The sequence below is a fragment of the Pseudophryne corroboree genome, chromosome 8, assembly GCF_028390025.1.
Source record: "Pseudophryne corroboree isolate aPseCor3 chromosome 8, aPseCor3.hap2, whole genome shotgun sequence".
Lineage (NCBI taxonomy): Eukaryota > Metazoa > Chordata > Amphibia > Anura > Myobatrachidae > Pseudophryne > Pseudophryne corroboree.
The window spans coordinates 202508958-202532207 of record NC_086451.1 but is presented as its reverse complement, the minus strand read 5'-3'; positions in this window follow the sequence as shown (position 1 = coordinate 202532207).

Here is a 23250-nt window from a genome sequence, read left to right as displayed (position 1 = left end):
CGGAAATTTTTGGGGTTTTGTGTTTTGGTTGTGGGTTCGGTTCCGCGGCCGTGTTTTGAATTCGGACGCGTTTTGGCAAAACCTCACCGAAAAATTTTTGTCGGATTCGGGTGTTTGGATTCGGGTGTTTTTTTTTTTTAAAAACCCTAAAAAACAGCTTAAATCCTAGAATTTGGGGGTCATTTTGATCCCATAGTATTATTAACCTCAATAACCATAATTTCCACTCATTTTCAGTCTATTCTGAACACCTCACACCTCACAATATTATTTTTAGTCCTAAAATTTGCACCGAGGTCGCTGGATGGCTAAGCTAAGCGACACAAGTGGCCGACACAAACACCTGGCCCATCTAGGAGTGGCACTGCAGTGTCAGACAGGATGGCACTTCAAAAAAATAGTCCCCAAACAGCACATGATGCAAAGAAAAAAAGAGGCGCACCAAGGTCGCTGTGTGACTAAGCTAAGCGACACAAGTGGCCGACACAAACACCTGGCCCATCTAGGAGTGGCACTGCAGTGTCAGACAGGATGGCCCTTCAAAAAAATACTCCCCAAACAGCACATGATGCAAAGAAAAAAAGAGGCGCAATGAGGTAGCTGTGTGACTAAGCTAAGCGACACAAGTGGCCGACACAAACACCTGGCCCATCTAGGAGTGGCACTGCAGTGTCAGGCAGGATGGCACTTCAAAAAAATAGTCCCCAAACAGCACATGATGCAAAGAAAAAAAGAGGCGCAATGAGGTAGCTGTGTGACTAAGCTAAGCGACCCAAGTAGCCGACACAAACACCTGGCCCATCTAGGAGTGGCACTGCAGTGTCAGACTGGATGGCACTTCAAAAAAATAGTCCCCAAACAGCACATGATGCAAAGAAAAAAAGAGGCGCACCAAGGTCGCTGTGTGACTAAGCTAAGCGACACAAGTGGCCGACACAAACACATGGCCCATCTAGGAGTGGCACTGCAGTGTCAGGCAGGATGGCCCTTCAAAAAAATACTCCCCAAACAGCACATGATGCAAAGAAAAATGAAAGAAAAAAGAGGTGCAAGATGGAATTGTCCTTGGGCCCTCCCACCCACCCTTATGTTGTATAAACAGGACATGCACACTTTAACGAACCCATCATTTCAGTGACAGGGTCTGCCACACGACTGTGACTGAAATGACTGGTTGGTTTGGGCCCCCACCAAAAAAGAAGCAATCAATCTCTCCTTGCACAAACTGGCTCTACAGAGACAAGATGTCCACCTCATCATCATCCTCCAATTTCTCACCCCTTTCACTGTGTACATCCCCTCCTCACAGATTATTAATTCGTCCCCACTGGAATCCACCATCTCAGGTCCCCGTGTACTTTCTGGAGGCAATTGCCTGTGTGCTTTCCCAAACACAATCTGATTACCATGTTCCTGTCTCTTTCACAAATGTAAATGTAACTTGCATTTTAATTGCATTCACCCTCTCACACATAGACAACGTTCTTATACAGTAAATTAAACATAATCTGCATCACACATAATTAGTGATGTGCACCGGAAATTTTTCTGGTTTTGGTTTTGGGTTCGGTTCCGCGGCCGTGTTTTGGATTCGGACGCGTTTTGGCAAAACCTCACCGAACATTTTTTGTCGGATTCGGGTGTGTTTTGGATTCGGGTGTTTTTTTTAAAAAAAAACCTAAAAAACAGCTTAAATCATAGAATTTGGGGGTCATTTTGATCCCATAGTATTATTAACCTCAATAACCATAATTTCCACTCATTTTCAGTCTATTCTGAACACCTCACACCTCACAATATTATTTTTAGTCCTAAAATTTGCACCGAGGTCGCTGGATGGCTAAGCTAAGCGACACAAGTGGCCGACACAAACACCTGGCCCATCTAGGAGTGGCACTGCAGTGTCAGGCAGGATGGCCCTTCAAAAAAATACTCCCCAAACAGCACATGATGCAAAGAAAAAAAGAGGCGCAATGAGGTAGCTGTGTGACTAAGCTAAGCGACACAAGTGGCCGACACAAACACCTGGCCCATCTAGGAGTGGCACTGCAGTGTCAGGCAGGATGGCACTTCAAAAAAATAGTCCCCAAACAGCACATGATGCAAAGAAAAAAAGAGGCGCAATGAGGTTGCTGTGTGACTAAGCTAAGCGACCCAAGTGGCCGACACAAACACCTGGCCCATCTAGGAGTGGCACTGCAGTGTCAGACAGGATGGCACTTCAAAAAAATACTCCCCAAACTGCACATGATGCAAAGAAAAAAAGAGGTGCAAAGAGGTAGCTGTGTGACTAAGCTAAGCGACCCAAGTGGCCGACACAAACACCTGGCCCATCTAGGAGTGGCACTGCAGTGTCAGACTGGATGGCACTTCAAAAAAATAGTCCCCAAACAGCACATGATGCAAAGAAAAAAAGAGGCGCACCAAGGTCGCTGTGTGACTAAGCTAAGCGACACAAGTGGCCGACACAAACACATGGCCCATCTAGGAGTGGCACTGCAGTGTCAGGCAGGATGGCCCTTCAAAAAAATACTCCCCAAACAGCACATGATGCAAAGAAAAATGAAAGAAAAAAGAGGTGCAAGATGGAATTGTCCTTGGGCCCTCCCACCCACCCTTATGTTGTATAAACAGGACATGCACACTTTAACAAACCCATCATTTCAGTGACAGGGTCTGCCACACGACTGTGACTGAAATGACTGGTTGGTTTGGGCCCCCACCAAAAAAGCAATCAATCTCTCCTTGCACAAACTGGCTCTACAGAGGCAAGATGTCCACCTCATCATCATCCTCCAATTCCTCACCCCTTTCACTGTGTACATCCCCCTCCTCACAGATTATTAATTCGTCCCCACTGGAATCCACCATCTCAGGTCCCCATGTACTTTCTGGAGGCAATTGCTGCTGGTGAATGTCTCCACGGAGGAATTGATTATAATTCATTTTAATGAACATCATCTTCTCCACATTTTCTGGAAGTAACCTCGTACGCCGATTGCTGACAAGGTGAGCGGCTGCACTAAACACTCTTTCGGAGTACACACTGGAGGGAGGGCAACTTAGGTAGAATAAAGCCAGTTTCTGCAAGGGCCTCCAAATTGCCTCTTTTTCCTGCCAGTATACGTACGGACTGTCTGACGTGCCTACTTGGATACGGTCACTCATATAATCCTCCACCATTCTTTCAATGGTGAGAGAATCATATGCAGTGACAGTAGACGACATGTCAGTAATCGTTGGCAGGTCCTTCAGTCCGGACCAGATGTCAGCACTCGCTCCAGACTGCCCTGCATCACCGCCAGCGGGTGGGCTCGGAATTCTTAGCCTTTTCCTCGCACCCCTAGTTGCGGGAGAATGTGAAGGAGGAGATGGTGACGGGTCGCGTTCCGCTTGACTTGACAATTTTCTCACCAGCAGGTCTTTGAATCTCTGCAGACTTGTGTCTGCCGGAAAGAGAGATACAACGTAGGTTTTAAATCTAGGATCGAGCACGGTGGCCAAAATGTAGTGCTCTGATTTCAACAGATTGACCACCCGTGAATCCTGGTTAAGCGAATTAAGGGCTCCATCCACAAGTCCCACATGCCTAGCGGAATCGCTCTGTTTTAGCTCCTCCTTCAATGTCTCCAGCTTCTTCTGCAAAAGCCTGATGAGGGGAATGACCTGACTCAGGCTGGCAGTGTCTGAACTGACTTCACGTGTGGCAAGTTCAAAGGGTTGCAGAACCTTGCACAATGTTGAAATCATTCTCCACTGCGCTTGAGTCAGGTGCATTCCACCTCCTTTGCCTATATCGTGGGCAGATGTATAGGCTTGAATGGCCTTTTGCTGCTCCCCCATCCTCTGAAGCATATAGAGGGTTGAATTCCACCTCGTTACCACCTCTTGCTTCAGATGATGGCAGGGCAGGTTCAGGTATGTTTGGTGGTGCTCCAGTCTTCAGTACGCGGTGCCTGAATGCCGAAAGTGGGCCGCAATTCTTCAGGACACCGACAGCATCTCTTGCACGCCCCTGTCGTTTTTTAAATAATTCTGCACCACCAAATTCAAGGTATGTGCAAAACATGGGACGAGCTGGAATTTGCCCAGATGTAATGCACGCACAATATTGCTGGCGTTGTCCGATGTCACAAATCCCCAGGAGAGTCCAATTGGGGTAAGCCATTCTGCGATGATCTTCCTCAGTTGCCGTAAGAGGTTTTCAGCTGTGTGCATATTCTGGAAAGCGGTGATACAAAGCGTAGCCTGCCTAGGAACGAGTTGGCGTTTGCGAGATGCTGCTACTGGTGCCGCCGCTGCTGTTCTTGCAGCGGGAGGCAATACATCTACCCAGTGGGCTGTCACAGTCATATAGTCCTGAGTCTGCCCTGCTCCACTTGTCCACATGTCCGTGGTTAAGTAGACATTGGGTACAACTGCATTTTTTAGGACACTGGTGAGTCTTTTTCTGAGGTCTGTGTACATTTTCGGTATCGCCTGCCTAGAGAAATGGAACCTAGATGGTATTTGGTACCGGGGACACAGTACCTCAATCAAGTCTATAGTTGGCTCTGAATTAACAATGGATACCGGAACCACGTTTCTCACCGCCCAGGCTGCCAAGGCCTCAGTTATCCGCTTTGCAGCAGGATGACTGCTGTGATATTTCATCTTCCTCGCAAAGGACTGTTGTACAGTCAATTGCTTACTGGAAGTAGTACAAGTGGTCTTCCGACTTCCCCTCTGGGATGCCGATCGACTCCCAGCAGCAACAACAGCAGCGCCAGCAGCAGTAGGCGTTACACTCAAGGATGCATCAGAGGAATCCCAGGCAGGAGAGGACTCGTCAGACTTGCCAGTGACATGGTCTGCAGGATTATTGGCTTTCCTGGGTAAGGAGGAAATTGACACTGAGGGAGTTGGTGGTGTGGTTTGCAGGAGCTTGGTTACAAGAGGAAGGGATTTAGTGGTCAGTGGACTGCTTCCGCTGTCACCCAAAGTTTTTGAACTTGTCACTGACTTATGATGAATGCGCTGCAGGTGACGTATAAGGGAGGATGTTCCGAGGTGGTTAACGTCCTTACCCCTACTTATTACAGCTTGACAAAGGCAACACACGGCTTGACACCTGTTGTCCGCATTTGTGTTGAAATAATTCCACACCGAAGAGCTGATTTTTTTTGTATTTTGACCAGGCATGTCAATGGCCATATTCCTCCCACGGACAACAGGTGTCTCCCCAGGTGCCTGACTTAAACAAACCACCTCACCATCAGAATCCTCCTTGTCAATTTCCTCCCCAGCGCCAGCAACACCCATATCCTCATCCTGGTGTACTTCAACACTGACATCTTCAATTTGACTATCAGGAACTGGACTGCGGGTGCTCCTTCCAGCACTTGCAGGGGGCGTGCAAATGGTGGAAGGCGCAAGCTCTTCCCGTCCAGTGTTGGGAAGGTCAGGCATCGCAACCGACACAATTGGACTCTCCTTGGGGATTTGTGATTTTGAAGAACGCACAGTTCTTTGCTGTGCTTTTGCCAGCTTAAGTCTTTTCTTTTTTCTAGCGAGAGGATGAGTGCTTCCATCCTCATTTGAAGCTGAACCACTAGCCATGAACATAGGCCAGGGCCTCAGCCGTTCCTTGCCACTCCGTGACGTAAATGGCATATTGGCAAGTTTACGCTTCTCCTCAGACGCTTTTAATTTAGATTTTTGGGTCATTTTACTGAACTTTTGTGTTTTGGATTTTACATGCTCTCTACTATGACATTGGGCATCGGCCTTGGCAGACGATGTTGATGGCATTTCATCGTCTCGGCCATGACTAGTGGCAGCAGCTTCAGCACGAGGTGGAAGTGGATCTTGATCTTTCCCTATTTTTTTAACCTCCACATTTTTGTTCTCCATATTTTAATGTGTGGAATTATATGCCAGTATCAATAGCAATGGCCTACTACTATATATACTGCGCACAACTAAAATGCACCACAGGTATACAATGTAGATGGATAGTATACTTAATGGATGACGAGTGACGACACAGAGGTAGGTACAGCAGTGGCCTACCGTACTGCTATATATAGTATACTGGTGGACACTGTCAGCAAACTGCTAAACTAGTCTAAAATGCACCACAGGTATACAATGTAGATGGATAGTATACTTAATGGATGACGAGTGACGACACAGAGGTAGGTACAGCAGTGGCCTACCGTACTGCTATATATAGTATACTGGTGGACACTGTCAGCAAACTGCTAAACTAGTCTAAAATGCACCACAGGTATACAATGTAGATGGATAGTATACTTTTTTTTTTTTTTTTCAAATTATTTTTATTATAATCTCACACCATATAGAGTAGATAAACAGCATTTCGAGACATCGAATGGAATATATAGTCAGCATTGTACAACATAATATGCACTATATATAAGCCTCTAGGCAAAAGACAGGAAGATACAGATTATTCAGTCTCATATAAAACTTGGTAGAGATCAAAACGTATTTTCAAACTTTTCTCCACATAAAACCTTCATACCCTTCCAAGAAAGGTAACTTATGTATAACTAAGGATATCAGGGAATTGAGAATATGCTTTATTTCTCCAAGCGGCATAGACTATAGATGGAAAGGGGTGGTTTAAACATCAGTTCTCCGCCAATATGGACAGAGTATTTTGAATTCCCTAAACATATACATAATAACACCTAAAACAAAAACAAAAAATAAAAATAAACTAACATGTAATGCCTACTATGGGACACGGGTCGTTGATCCATCCACAAAGCAATCTTCCAATATCGAGGGTCCATATTTCTAGTCAACCCGGTGACGATTGAAAATAGAACGGAGCGGAGGAGGGATCCGGAAAAAAGGAAAGAAGAGAGGGTAGATCAGATGTTCAAGGGGTTAGGTTGGGCTAAAGTGTGAAGGAGGTACCATGAGGTAGATTGAAAGCATTTGTCAATGGCTTGTTTAGTGTGTAGAGGGAGTGTCAAAATGTATGTGTCCCAGCATTGGAACAAGGCAGGGGTGAGCCTCTCCTTATGGATAGAGGCCTCCAGCCAGTCCATGGTGAATAGAAAAAATAATCTAGAGGTCACCATCGAAAGATTAGGGGGTATGTTGTGGATCCATTGTTGTAGGATTGCCTTCCTGCCAGCCGCAGATAATATCATAAGTAGTTTTTTGTTAGACCTGGGGATGTCCGGCTGGTCAGTCAAACACCCAAACAATGCCCAAGAAACAGTGCATCCAAAGGATATGCCTAAGGAGGTGGTTCCATAATGATGTACCTCATGCCAAAACTGTGACACCAGAGCGCAGTCCCAGAAGCAATGGAAGAGGTCGGCCCCCTCCATTGAGCATTTAGTGCATTTGCTGTCTTCTGAGATGCCCATCAAGAATCGGCGTTTAGGTGAGATGTATGCCCTATGGAGCATTTTGTAGGCCATCTCTTGATAGGAGCTTGCAGGGATAAGTTTTAGGGTGAGTTGAAAGTGATTTAGGAGGGATTCAGGGGTTACCGTTGAAATGTGGGAGGACCATTGAGACAGCTCTGGAAGGTCCGTGTCAGGAATGAGTTCATGACGAATACGTGTATAGATGGTTGATATAGAGTAGCATGTTGATTGGAGTAATGTATCTAGAGAGTTAAGAAAATCACTCCCCGTCAGTTTAGAAAGTACATTTTTAAGATAATGTATTGCCTGGAAGTAGGCAAACTCGTGGTGAGGGGGCAGGCCATATTTTTCTCGTGCCTCCGCGAATGACAGCGGGACACGGGAGGTATTAAGCAAGTTGCGTAGGTTGCGGATACCAAGAGAGTGCCAGGCAATGAAGGGTTGCAGAGCCTCTCCTTCCTGAAACTCCAGGTTGCCTGTAAGGGGCATCGAGAGTGAGCACAAGTGTTGAAGTTTGAGAGATTTCCTCGCCATTTGCCACGCCTGTGTTATGGGGAGTAGTAATGAATTAGTGGTGATATGTAGCGCCAACTTGGAGGGTTTGGCATGAAGGAGATAACTGAGAGATAAGGGGGCGCAAAGTTGAGAGTCTAGGCTGGAGTCCGTGTAGTAATTATTGTCCCCAAGCCAGTCCATAGCAATACGGAGGAGGCACGCAAGATTGTATTGTTTAACATCAGGTAGATTGATTCCTCCTCTGGGTACCGTCTGGGACAATTTTTTCATGCTAATCCTTGGACGTTTGCCAGCCCAGATGTATCTGGAGATAGAGGTATTCAGAGAAGATATATCCGACTTGGATAATAGAAGGGGGGTCATCTGTAGAATATAAAGGAGTTTTGGGAAGCTGGCCATCTTAAATAGGTTACATCTCCCTAGCATGTTAAGGGGGAGGGATTGCCAGAGACCAAGTTCGGTTCTAATCTTATGGAGGACCGGGGTGATATTAAGCCTATATAGGTGGCAGGGGTGGGTAGGGAGTGCAACGCCTAGATAGGTAATATGTGTATTCGCCCATTTAAAGGGAAAAGTAGTCCCCCAACCTAATCTCGCCTGTCCGTATATGGCTAGTGCCTCCGACTTACTGTAATTAATGGAAAACCCTGCAAAAGAGGAGAAACGATCAATCACAGTAATCAGCTGTGGGATCGTACGGTGAGGGTCTGACATAAAGAGGAGGAGGTCATCTGCGAATGCCACTACCCGTAATTCCTGTGTACCCACCTTGATGCCCCCATAGTTTCGGTGTAGCAGAATGTGACGTATAAGAGGTTCTAGTGCTAGATCAAAAAGGAGGGGGGATAAGGGGCATCCTTGTCTAGTGCCTCTTTCCAACGTGAAGGGTGGAGATGTCACATTGTTGACTAAGACCTGTGCCACTGGGTTATTGTACAAGGTGTGTACCAAGTTGCAGAACGCTGCGCCGAATCCCTGGTGGGCGAGTACTCGGGATAGGTGAGGCCAGGCAATTTTATCAAACGCCTTCTCTGCGTCCAGATTCACAATGATGTTGTTTTTGGCCTGATTGAAGCGGGTATGAGATATCGCAGTCAGGGCCGCCCGCACTCCTCGTGTGGATTGTCTACCCTTGACAAACCCCATCTGCGCGGGTGAGATAAGGCGGGGTAGGTAGGCTTGCAACCTATTAGCTATGATTTTGGTCAATATTTTAAAGTCCTGATTGAGGAGTGAAATGGGGCGATATGACCCTACTTGGGCAGGATCTTTACCCGGTTTTGCGAGTACTATAAGCTTGGCTTCGTTAAAACGAAGGGGAGTCTCTCCTGTTGTTAGGATGTGATTATATAATCGTGTTAATGTAGGGAGTATATCGGCATCCAGCATCTTATAAAATTCGGCACTGAAGCCGTCAGGGCCAGGGCTCTTTCCATTGGGTAAGGACTTAATGGTGGCCCGTACCTCATCATCAGTTATGGGAGCATCTAGTGAGTCTCTTTCCTCCATTTCCAGCCTTGGTAACTGCGCCTCAACCAGGAATAGCTGACCATCAGTTGCGTTATCAATGTCGGCAGTATATAAGGATTTATAGAATCTCATAAAGGCCGAGCAAATGTCAGCGGGATCAGAAAGAACACCTCCAGAGCTGTGCAACGAGTTAACCCATGTTTTGTTTCGGGGCCCCCTAACCAAGTTGGCCAATAGTCTTCCAGACTTGTTTCCCCACCTATGGAATCTATTTCTGCCGTAATCATAGCTGATCTGGGCCTGTTCGGTGAGAAAGGTATCATAGATTTGTTTTGCCATGAGGTACGTTTCTCTATGAGTAGGATTGTCGCATTGTTTATAAGTGCGATATGCGAGTGTGAGAGCCGCGCTAAGTTCCTGCAATTTGGTGTTGAATTTCTTACGCTTGGAATTAACATAGGAAATAATATGGCCTCGAAGGACTGCCTTAGAGGCCCCCCAGAAGAGTGGAGTGTTAGATGCTTGATCCAGGTTATCAGTAGTATAATTATGCCAGGAATGTTTGAGATGTAATAAGAAATCTTCTGAGTGTATGAGATATGCTGGGAATCTCCAACATTTAGAAATGTTCTGGGGTAGGGATAAATGTAGGGACAGGGTGATGGGAGCGTGGTCTGAAATGATGATGTCCTTGATTGAGGTGTGGGTGACTTTAAAGAAGAGGTGTTTAGACAGAAATAGATAGTCAATGCGGGAGTGAGTAGAGTGTGGGTGTGAATAAAAGGAATAATCCCGTTGAAGGGGATGGTGTGTACGCCAAGGATCTAGTAAGGTAAGTTGAGAGCAGAGAGAGGAAAGTAGAGTAGAAGAGGATCCTGGATAGTATACTTAATGGATGACGAGTGACGACACAGAGGTAGGTACAGCAGTGGCCTACCGTACTGCTATATACAGTATACTGGTGGACACTGTCAGCAAACTGCTAAACTAGTCTAAAATGCACCACAGGTATACAATGTAGATGGATAGTATACTTAATGGATGACGAGTGACGACACAGAGGTAGGTACAGCAGTGCAGTCTGCTCTGTACTCCTCCTATATAATATTAATTATACTGGTGGTCCCCAGTCCCCACAATAAAGCAGCACACTGTGAGCACAGATATGGAGTGTTTTTCAGGCAGACAACGTATACTGGTGGTCACTGTCAGCAAAACTCTGCACTGCACTCCTGCTATAGCTGCTCCCCAGTCCCCACAATTAAGCAGTGTGAGCACTCAGCACAGATATATCATGCAGCACACTGAGCACAGATATGGTATGGAGCGTTTTTTTCAGGCAGAGAACGGATAAAAAAAACTGGTGGTCACTTATCAGCAAAACTCTGCACTGTACTCCTAACAGCTGCTCCCCAATCCTCCCCACAATTAAGCAATAAAAAACAACCAATCAAGTCAACTGTGTTCTACAATAAACGGAGAGGACGCCAGCCACATCCTCTCACTATCATCTCCAATGCACGAGTGAAAATGGCGGCGACGCGCAGCTGCTTATATAGAATCCGAATCTCGCGAAAATCCGACAGCGGGATGATGACGTTCGGGCGCGCTCGGGTTAACCGAGCCATACGGGAGAATACGAGTATGGCTCGGACCCGTGTAAAAAGGGTAAAGTTCGGGGGGGGTCGGTCACACATAATGCAGCCTAAGAAATCTTACATCAAACTGTTGGTAAACGAAACCCACTAGTTTGCATTCATAAAACACAATCTGATTTAGCAGCAACTTGTGTCTCCATGCAAAACCAGTTCACACAATATTCAGAGAAGACAGCAAACAAATCCTTTCACCTGCATGTGTCTATAAAGTTACACAGAGACACATCTCAATCTCAAAGAAATGGCTTGTCCATAGACCCCTTTCCAGGTGCGAGGGTCATCAGCATCTCAATTCCTAGGTGAGAAGCTTCCAAGGCCATTTGTCCTCAAACGTAAATGCATTTTAAAACCAACACAGCTTACACATTCCTTCTAAGTGCTGGCATTTGCATGCATTGTAAATGTGCAATCCTACAACTGTGCCTAGAGCATTAAATATAACATGGTGAAAACACAGTATTAAACATATTTTGAAATACCCGGTGCCTAGCACCCACAATACATTTAAAGATGGCGCCAAGCACCAGTGCACAGTTTAAAAGTGGCGCCAAGCGCCCATTGTCCTTGAATATGGCGCCGGGCACTGAGGGTTGACCCCTTCAGTGCTGCAACCGCCATTAACCATGTGGCTGAGGGCTCTCTCCAGCCACACTCCCCCCCCCCCTTCCCCAATTCAAGCGGGAAAACCAGGGAGCCATGTCCCAACAATTTGACTCCTGTCCCGCAGTCTATTGGGTTGAAGGGGATGCTACCTGGGGGGTTTAGGCTCCGGCCTAGACAGTTCATCCATAGTGCAGTGGGCCTCTCTTCGTGGATGCGCAATGTTCAAATAGTCCACCTGAAGTCCAAGATCAAGGCTCCACCACAAAAGTCTGTCCAATTTCCCCAAGGTAGGTTGCAGCCACCTAACAGGTGGGTGGTAAGTCACCACGGTGGGGTGCCAGTTACACACAAGTGCCACCCAAGGTGTCCCAACTGTGGCATACTCCACCTCCCACAATAGCAGTATTCTGCTCAAACAGGCCACAGGGTGCTCCTGCCCATATGGCTCCTCCTGGCTCAGTACTGCTCCCAGTCCGTGCAGTGGCGCAGTAGTTCGTAAAACACAGTACTGGTCAAGAATGTGCGCCATGAGCACTGGAGCGGGTACCAGAGCCTCCTTCAATGACTGGAATGCCAACTCGCAAGCGGGTGCAAAGTTCACTGACTTGGGAATGCCCTTCCTAGTCATCTCTGTAAAGGGGTTCACTACAGTACTAAAGTCAATGACAACGTGTCCGTAGGGCCTTACAGGTTCTAAGGTCAGTACCGGTCTGGGTGATGTGGGTCGGGGACAGCCTCTGGTTGCCTCCACCCCCTCTGGTTTGGGCCTACCCCTGTCTCCTCTCACATGGTGCCCCAGGCACTGCACCTCCATCATTCCTATCTGGCAACTGTCTGCCCTAACTGTCAGACCTGCCCTCCAATCCTCCTCTGTCAACCTATGACTCGGGAAACCTACCCTGTCACTTGGGCCTACACTTTCCTCCTCGTCCGCTACCTGTGCCACAGTGATGGCAGCCAGACCACCAGCCTCTGGATCCTGTGTTGCATCCACTACAGGGAGGCTGTGTGTCTTCCCTGATCTACTGCGCATAGGCAGGGGACCTGCTATGTCCACAGCAACTTGCTGTAAAGGTTCTCCTATGGGCAGAGGCCCAGAGACAACACAACCGCTGGAGTGCCCCAGCTGCCAACGCATGGCACCAGCCTTACAGTTGGTCTGGGCGTCATCCAACATTCCAGACCAGGGTAAGCTCTGTGTCAGGCACTTCAGGGTACGGTCTATCTCTGAGTGGCTGTCCAAAGGGGTTTCGCTGGCAACCGACACCAGTTGCGCAGGCAAGTTCCCTGGGGGGACCAGTTGGACACATTCTCTATCTGGTCTATCCCCTCCCACTTTACTGGCTACCCTGTACTTTAACCCTTCCTGCCAGGTCAAACTTCCTGCCCCAACCCTGTCAAGGCCGCTGCCGGAGTGGCGCCTCATGCCTTTCAGAGATGGGTCAGAGAGTTGAGCCTTCCTAAACTCCTGCCTGCGGCCCTCAATCTCTCCTAAATTTGGACACACTACAGGGGGATCTAGGTGGGGACTACTAGGGTCAGTCTGGTAGGAGTCAGTCATGGAAAGGTCAGTGTGGTTTCTCATACTCACCGCCGGAGTTGGCAAACCACTTGGGTCAGGAGCATCACTGGGTACCCCCATAGGATCAAACGAGCTGAACCCAATATCCTCTGCGTTGCTAGGGGACGTAGGCATACCAGAGGCAAAAGGCATGCAGGGTCGATGTGCTGATCTAGCCGCTGTAATCTTTTCCTCTGGGCTGGTTGATGCTGTGGTTGGCTGTGCTGGCAGTTGTCTAGCAGCTGTAGTCTTTTCCTCTGGCCTGGGCTGTGCTGGAGTAGCTGATGTCAACGGTGGTTGTGGAACTTGACTCTGGGAAATGGCACCAGCAAACGTGGTGACGATCCCACCACACAGATCATTCCCTAGGACCACATCAGTTGGGAGACCATCCATGACGGCAACTTCTCGCAACTCTGGTCCAGCTCCCCAGTCCAGGTAGACTCTTGTCATGGGAACCTCTTTCTCCATTCCATCTGCCAGGGTGACCTTGGCAGTGTGACCCTGCAATACTGCAGCAGGATCTATAAGGTAGGGGCTCACCACAGTGATTGAGGCCCCAGAGTCTCTTAGGCCTTCCCCCTGCAGGGGTCCCACGTGGACCGGCTGCAGGTGCCTCCACATATTGTGTAGGGGCTGTTTGGCCATGCAGGTGACTCTCTCCGCAGAGTGCACCTGTTTCCTGCCACACTCCATCGGAATGACTGGAGGGGGAACAGTCTCTGTAGGCTCATCTCCTCTCGTCAAACAAGCGAGCCGGGCTCCAGCACTCGGATTTGGGGCACGAGTCTGGGGTGCTTGGGATGCAGGACAGTTCATCCTCAGATGTCCGATTTTCCCACAGCCATAGCACTTCTCCAGTCGTGGCACCGATGATCTTTGATCAGTTGCAGGGACGCTGCGGTGTGGTTGCTGGCTGAGCACCCGGGTTGGAAGATGCTTGTCTTTGGGGGTGATGAGCTGAAGAGGGGTGTCCCCCTGGTGGTACAGACTTTTGGAGCTGGCTGCTGGCTGGGGGCGCTTCTGCCCCTGTGGCCGAATTGCTACATACTTGTCGGCTAACTGGGCAGCCATCTTTAAGCTGGGTGGCTCCTGGTCTAGCACCCACTCCTTCACTTTTGGGGCGCACCTGCGCTAGAACTGCTCCCTGCAGATTAGGTTGATCAGTGTGCGTCCCATTTGGTGGCTTCCGAATCCTTCACCCACTTCACCACGTACTGCCGCAGCTGGTTGGCGAACTGCTCATGGGTGCTGCTAGGATTCTTGGGCAAGTCTCTGAACTTCTTCCTGTAAGACTCTGGAGTGATGAAGAATCGCTGGAGGAAGGCCTTCGCGACTTCGTCGTTATCCCCACAGTCGTCCGTGGCCACTCATCAATAGGCCTCCAAGGCCTCTCCATGCAGAGTGGGCACAAGGTGTCTCACCCACTCCGACTTGGGTAAATCGTGTAGTTTACAAGTCCTCTCAAAAACTTGTAAAATGTCCATCAATGTCCCCATTACTGTCTGCAAACTTGGCAAACTGAATGCGTCCTGATCTGTGTACAACAGCTGACAACGGCTCCCGGGGTACCATGGCCTGTGGTGCCCGCTCATCACGCCACATCTGGATGATGAACAAGCGCTCTTGCTCCGTTGCCCTTTCCCCCAATTCCGCTAGCCGATTCGCTAGGCTATCCGTGCCGCCCCACCTGGGACGTTGGGATCCTGGCCCTGCTAGGGATTGCTGGGAAACATGGCTGCTGCTAGAAGGGGCAGGGCTTGTGGGTCTCACCTGTTCCGTACGTAGGTCCACTGGTGGGCCATCCTCTGTGATGCTGACGCCGTCAGTGCTTTCCACCTCCGCCCGATGGGACTCCTCCAAGCTCATGAGCGCCGCCTTCATGACGCTTCTGGATGCATTGAAAGGGATATCCACACCCTTCTCCTGGGATGCGGTCAAGATGCCGCCGGCCGGAATCCCGGCGGTCGAAATACCGACGCCGGAATCCCGACCGCCACAATCCCGACATATTCTCCCTCCGTGGGTGTCCACGACACCCATACAGGGAGAATATAATAGTGTGCCGAGCGTAGCGAGGCACCGTGCCCGCAGCGTGGCGAGCGAAGCGAGCCCGCAAGGGGCTGCGTTCCGCTCACCACCCCTGTCGGGATTGTGTGGTCGGGATTCCGGCGTCGGTATTTCGACCGCCGGGATTCCGACCGGCGGCATTTAGTACTGATCCCCTTCTCCTGGCACACGATCTCCAGATCGCCCTTAGACGTTCCGCTGAAGTCCGTCATCTTGTGCGTTCTCCTGCGCTGCAGTTACTCCTCTCCTGAGTAACTCGGCTTCTCCAATCGGGTGACCGAAAAGCCGCCTGGGATTATCCCACCGCTATGCCACCAATTTCTGTGACAGGAGGGTTCCGTACGAAAGCACTCACCGCTTTCGCGTCCCGTACCCAATTCACAGAACGGAAGGTTAGGTCACACGGGACCTGACCACATAGGGGATTCCCGCTTACCGTCAGTAACCGCCTGTTACTGACTCCACCCACTGCGCTGTGGGCGGGTTTATGCTGCCACCACCAAACTCCTAACCTGCCGTGGCGTTTGGAACCACGGTTCTGCTCTGTATGTGCCGACACACTGCGTTACCACACCTGTGTGGTATTGATGAATCCCCACTAGTCCTCTACCGGTAGCTGGCGGAAGGCGGAACTTGGAGACGTTGGGGTGCTCCCGGGACAGCCGAAGAACGGGGCTATGTTTTGCATAGGCCTGCAGGTCACAAGATGAAGCGTCGTCTTTAGGCAGAAGATCTCTATTTGCCCAAATACAGCCTTCAAAAAGGCTCAGCAGTACAGCAAGATGTTCATAGCAGAAAGCAGTTGGTATAATACACTTGGAGGCTCACAGGCATCCTCTTTTTATCTCAGTTCTACACACAGTACCACAGGGGGGTAAACCCTCCCTGTCTTCTCCAACCAATCAGGTTATCGCAGAAAATATAAATAAATACAAGTTACATTTCAAAAGTTAAGAATTAGATAAAACACATTCCTGCTCCTTTTCATATATAACCAAACCAGTGTGCTTTCCCAAACACAATCTGATTACCATGTTCCTGTCTCTTTCACAAATGTAAATGTAACTTGCATTTTAATTGCATTCACCCTCTCACACATAGACAACGTTCTTATACTGTAAATTAAACATAATCTGCATCACACATAATGCAGCCTAAGAAATCTTACATCAAACTGTTGGTAAACGAAACCCACTAGTTTGCATTCATAAAACACAATCTGATTTAGCAACAACTTGTGTCTCCATGCAAAACCAGTTCACACAAGGGCCCTCATTCCGAGTTGATCGGTCGCAAGGCGAATTTAGCAGAGTTACACACGCTAAGCCGCCGCCTACTGGGAGTGAATCTTAGCTTCTTAAAATTGCGACCGATGTATTCGCAATAATGCGATTACTAACTACTTAGCAGTTTCAGAGTAGCTCCAGACTTACTCTGCCTGTGCGATCATTTCAGTGCTTGTCGTTCCTGGTTGACGTCACAAACACACCCAGCGTTCGCCCAGGCACTCCCACCGTTTCTCCGGCCACTCCTGCGTTTTTTCCGGAAACGGTAGCGTTTTCAGCCACACGCCCCTGAAACGCCGTGTTTCCGCCCAGTAACACCCATTTCCTGTCAATCACATTACGATCGCCGGAGCGAAGAAAAAGCCGTGAGTAAAAATACTTTCTTCATAGTAAAGTTACTTGGCGCAGTCGCAGTGCGAACATTGCGCATGCGTACTAGGCGGATTTTCACTGCGATGCGATGAAAAATACCGAGCGAACAACTCGGAATGAGGGCCAATATTCAGAGAAGACAGCAAACAAATCCTTTCACCTGCATGTGTCTATAAAGTTACACAGAGACACATCTCAATCTCAAAGAAATGGCTTGTCCATAGACCCCTTTCCAGGTGCCAGGGTCATCAGCATCTCAATTCCTAGGTGAGAAGCTTCCAAGGCCATTTGTCCTCAAACGTAAATGCATTTTAAAACCAACACAGCTTACACATTCCTTCTAAGTGCTGGCATTTGCATGCATTGTAAATGTGCAATCCTACAACTGTGCCTAGAGCATTAAATATAACATGGTGAAAACACAGTATTAAACATATTTTGAAATACCCGGTGCCTAGCACCCACAATACATTTAAAGATGGCGCCAAGCACCAGTGCACAGTTTAAAAGTGGTGCCAAACGCCCATTGTCCTTGAATATGGCGCCGGGCACTGAGGGTTAACCCCTTCAGTGCCGCAGCCGCCATTAACCATGTGGCTGAGGGCTCTCTCCGGCCACACCTTCCTACCGCTCTTCTGCACAGGTAGAAGCAAGAGAAGGTAACGGCCATCCTCGTGGCTCCAGACTTGCCAAAGAGGGTGTGATACGCAGACCTTCTTGTCTGTGGCAGCTGCCTCTATGGCTTCTGCTCCTTAGGCCAGACCTTCTTTCCCAGGGCCTGTGTCTTCACCCTGAACTACCACATCTGGCTTTGACGAGGTGGCTGTTAAAGAAGCCCGTCTAGAAGGCCAGAGGTTTTTCGGATTGGATTATCCAGACCATGTACTCAGCCAGAAAGCAGCCTTCGGGTAAAACTTACTATCTGGTATGGAACACGTACTTTCAGTGTTGCGCTGTCCGCCATCTGGATCCATTAGTCTATAGTCTTTCCCGAATGTTGGTCTTCTTGCAATATGGGTTGGACCTCGTTACGGCTGACTTCTCATGCGGTTCAGCCCTTTTTCCTGGGAGTTCTTCATATCCAACCTCCTTTCGTTCATCCAGTGCATCTGTGGGACTTGACACTCATATTACACTCTTTACAGGGTCTAACTTTTTTACCACTGGAAATTAGAGATGAGCGGGTTCGGTTTCTCTGAAACCGAACCCGCACGAACTTCATGTTTTTTTCACGGGTCCGAGCAGACTCGGATCCTCCCGCCTTGCTCGGTTAACCCGAGCGCGCCCGAACGTCATCATGACGCTGTCGGATTCTCGCGAGACTCGGATTCTATATAAGGAGCCGCGCGTCGCCGCCATTTTCACACGTGCATTGAGATTGATAGGGAGAGGACGTGGCTGGCGTCCTCTCCATTAGAAATTAGATTAGAAGAGAGAGAGAGATTGTGCAGAGTCAGACAGAGTTTACCACAGTGACCAGTGCAGTTGTTGTTAGTTAACTTTTATTTATTTTAATATATATCCGTTCTCTGCTATATCCGTTCTCTGCCTGAAAAAAAACGATACACAGCAGCAGCCAGTCACACAGTGTGACTCAGTCTGTGTGCACTCAGCTCAGCCCAGTGTGCTGCACATCAATGTATAAAAGGCAAAGCTTATAATAATTGTGGGGGAGACTGGGGAGCACTGCAGGTTGTTATAGCAGGAGCCCCCAGGAGTACATAATATTATATTAATTTAAAATTAAACAGTGCACACTTTTGCTGCAGGAGTGCCACTGCCAGTGTGACTAGTGGTGACCAGTGCCTGACCACCAGTATAGTAGTATATTCATTGTTGTATGTATTGTATACTATCTCTTTATCAACCAGTCTATATTAGCAGCAGACACAGTACAGTGCGGTAGTTCACGGCTGTGGCTACCTCTGTGTCGGCAGTCGGAACTCGGCAGGCAGTCCGTCCATCCATAATTGTATTACAATATATACCACCTAACCGTGGTATTTTTTTTTCTTTCTTTATACCGTCATAGTGTCATACTAGTTGTTACGAGTATACTACTATCTCTTTATCAACCAGTGTACAGTGCGGTAGTTCACGGCTGTGGCTACCTCTGTGTCGGCAGTCGGCAGGCAGTCCGTCCATCCATAATTGTATTATTATTATAATATATACCACCTAACCGTGGTTTTTTTTCCATTCTTTATACCGTCGTCATAGTGTCATACTAGTTGTTACGAGTATACTACTATCTCTTTATCAACCAGTGTACAGTGCGGTAGTTCACGGCTGTGGCTACCTCTGTGTCGGCAGTCGGCAGGCAGTCCGTCCATCCATAATTGTATTATTATTATAATATATACCACCTAACCGTGGTTTTTTTTCCATTCTTTATACCGTCGTCATAGTGTCATACTAGTTGTTACGAGTATACTACTATCTCTTTATCAACCAGTGTACAGTGCGGTAGTTCACGGCTGTGGCTACCTCTGTGTCGGCAGTCGGCAGGCAGTCCGTCCATCCATAATTGTATTATTATTATAATATATACCACCTAACCGTGGTTTTTTTTCCATTCTTTATACCGTCGTCATAGTGTCATACTAGTTGTTACGAGTATACTACTATCTCTTTATCAACCAGTGTACAGTGCGGTAGTTCACGGCTGTGGCTACCTCTGTGTCGGCAGTCGGCAGGCAGTCCGTCCATCCATAATTGTATTATTATTATAATATATACCACCTAACCGTGGTTTTTTTTCCATTCTTTATACCGTCGTCATAGTGTCATACTAGTTGTTACGAGTATACTACTATCTCTTTATCAACCAGTGTACAGTGCGGTAGTTCACGGCTGTGGCTACCTCTGTGTCGGCAGTCGGCAGGCAGTCCGTCCATCCATAATTGTATTATTATTATAATATATACCACCTAACCGTGGTTTTTTTTCCATTCTTTATACCGTCGTCATAGTGTCATACTAGTTGTTACGAGTATACTACTATCTCTTTATCAACCAGTGTACAGTGCGGTAGTTCACGGCTGTGGCTACCTCTGTGTCGGCAGTCGGCAGGCAGTCCGTCCATCCATAATTGTATTATTATTATAATATATACCACCTAACCGTGGTTTTTTTTTCATTCTTTATACCGTCGTCATAGTGTCATACTAGTTGTTACGAGTATACTACTATCTCTTTATCAACCAGTGTACAGTGCGGTAGTTCACGGCTGTGGCTACCTCTGTGTCGGCAGTCGGCAGGCAGTCCGTCCATCCATAATTGTATTATTATTATAATATATACCACCTAACCGTGGTTTTTTTTCCATTCTTTATACCGTCGTCATAGTGTCATACTAGTTGTTACGAGTATACTACTATCTCTTTATCAACCAGTGTACAGTGCGGTAGTTCACGGCTGTGGCTACCTCTGTGTCGGCAGTCGGCAGGCAGTCCGTCCATCCATAATTGTATTATTATTATAATATATACCACCTAACCGTGGTTTTTTTTCCATTCTTTATACCGTCGTCATAGTGTCATACTAGTTGTTACGAGTATACTACTATCTCTTTATCAACCAGTGTACAGTGCGGTAGTTCACGGCTGTGGCTACCTCTGTGTCGGCAGTCGGCAGGCAGTCCGTCCATCCATAATTGTATTATTATTATAATATATACCACCTAACCGTGGTTTTTTTTCCATTCTTTATACCGTCGTCATAGTGTCATACTAGTTGTTACGAGTATACTACTATCTCTTTATCAACCAGTGTACAGTGCGGTAGTTCACGGCTGTGGCTACCTCTGTGTCGGCAGTCGGCAGGCAGTCCGTCCATCCATAATTGTATTATTATTATAATATATACCACCTAACCGTGGTTTTTTTTCCATTCTTTATACCGTCGTCATAGTGTCATACTAGTTGTTACGAGTATACTACTATCTCTTTATCAACCAGTGTACAGTGCGGTAGTTCACGGCTGTGGCTACCTCTGTGTCGGCAGTCGGCAGGCAGTCCGTCCATCCATAATTGTATTATTATTATAATATATACCACCTAACCGTGGTTTTTTTTCCATTCTTTATACCGTCGTCATAGTGTCATACTAGTTGTTACGAGTATACTACTATCTCTTTATCAACCAGTGTACAGTGCGGTAGTTCACGGCTGTGGCTACCTCTGTGTCGGCAGTCGGCAGGCAGTCCGTCCATCCATAATTGTATTATTATTATAATATATACCACCTAACCGTGGTTTTTTTATGCCACCTAACCGTGGCAGTCCGTCCATAATTGTATACTAGTAAACTATCCAATCCATCCATCTCCATTGTTTACCTGAGGTGCCTTTTAGTTCTGCCTATAAAATATGGAGAACAAAAAAGTTGAGGTTCCAAAATTAGGGAAAGATCAAGATCCACTTCCACCTCGTGCTGAAGCTGCTGCCACTAGTCATGGCCGAGACGATGAAATGCCAGCAACGTCGTCTGCCAAGGCCGATGCCCAATGTCATAGTACAGAGCATGTCAAATCCAAAACACCAAATATCAGAAAAAAAAGGACTCCAAAACCTAAAATAAAATTGTCGGAGGAGAAGCGTAAACTTGCCAATATGCCATTTACCACACGGAGTGGCAAGGAACGGCTGAGGCCCTGGCCTATGTTCATGGCTAGTGGTTCAGCTTCACATGAGGATGGAAGCACTCAGCCTCTCGCTAGAAAACTGAAAAGACTCAAGCTGGCAAAAGCACCGCAAAGAACTGTGCGTTCTTTGAAATCCCAAATCCACAAGGAGAGTCCAATTGTGTCGTTTGCGATGCCTGACCTTCCCAACACTGGACGTGAAGAGCATGCGCCTTCCACTATTTGCATGCCCCCTGCAAGTGCTGGAAGGAGCACCCGCAGTCCAGTTCCTGATAGTCAGATTGAAGATGTCAGTGTTGAAGTACACCAGGATGAGGAGGATATGGGTGTTGCTGGCGCTGGGGAGGAAATTGACCAGGAGGATTCTGATGGTGAGGTGGTTTGTTTAAGTCAGGCACCCGGGGAGACACCTGTTGTCCGTGGGAGGAATATGGCCGTTGACATGCCAGGTGAAAATACCAAAAAAATCAGCTCTTCGGTGTGGAGGTATTTCACCAGAAATGCGGACAACAGGTGTCAAGCCGTGTGTTCCCTTTGTCAAGCTGTAATAAGTAGGGGTAAGGACGTTAACCACCTCGGAACATCCTCCCTTATACGTCACCTGCAGCGCATTCATAATAAGTCAGTGACAAGTTCAAAAACTTTGGGTGACAGCGGAAGCAGTCCACTGACCAGTAAATCCCTTCCTCTTGTAACCAAGCTCACGCAAACCACCCCACCAACTCCCTCAGTGTCAATTTCCTCCTTCCCCAGGAATGCCAATATTCCTGCAGGCCATGTCACTGGCAAGTCTGACGAGTCCTTTCCTGCCTGGGATTCCTCCGATGCATCCTTGCGTGTAACGCCTACTGCTGCTGGCGCTGCTGTTGTTGCCGCTGGGAGTCGATGGTCATCCCAGAGGGGAAGTCGTAAGCCCACTTGTACTACTTCCAGTAAGCAATTGACTGTTCAACAGTCCTTTGCGAGGAAGATGAAATATCACAGCAGTCATCCTACTGCAAAGCGGATAACTGAGTCCTTGACAACTATGTTGGTGTTAGACGTGCGTCCGGTATCCGCCGTTAGTTCACAGGGAACTAGACAATTTATTGAGGCAGTGTGCCCCCGTTACCAAATACCATCTAGGTTCCACTTCTCTAGGCAGGCGATACCGAGAATGTACACGGACGTCAGAAAAAGACTCACCAGTGTCCTAAAAAATGCAGTTGTACCCAATGTCCACTTAACCACGGACATGTGGACAAGTGGAGCAGGGCAGGGTCAGGACTATATGACTGTGACAGCCCACTGGGTAGATGTATGGACTCCCGCCGCAAGAACAGCAGCGGCGGCACCAGTAGCAGCATCTCGCAAACGCCAACTCTTTCCTAGGCAGGCTACGCTTTGTATCACCGCTTTCCAGAATACGCACACAGCTGAAAACCTCTTACGGCAACTGAGGAAGATCATCGCGGAATGGCTTACCCCAATTGGACTCTCCTGTGGATTTGTGGCATCGGACAACGCCAGCAATATTGTGTGTGCATTAAATATGGGCAAATTCCAGCACGTCCCATGTTTTGCACATACCTTGAATTTGGTGGTGCAGAATTTTTTAAAAAACGACAGGGGCGTGCAAGAGATGCTGTCGGTGGCCAGAAAAATTGCGGGACACTTTCGGCGTACAGGCACCACGTAC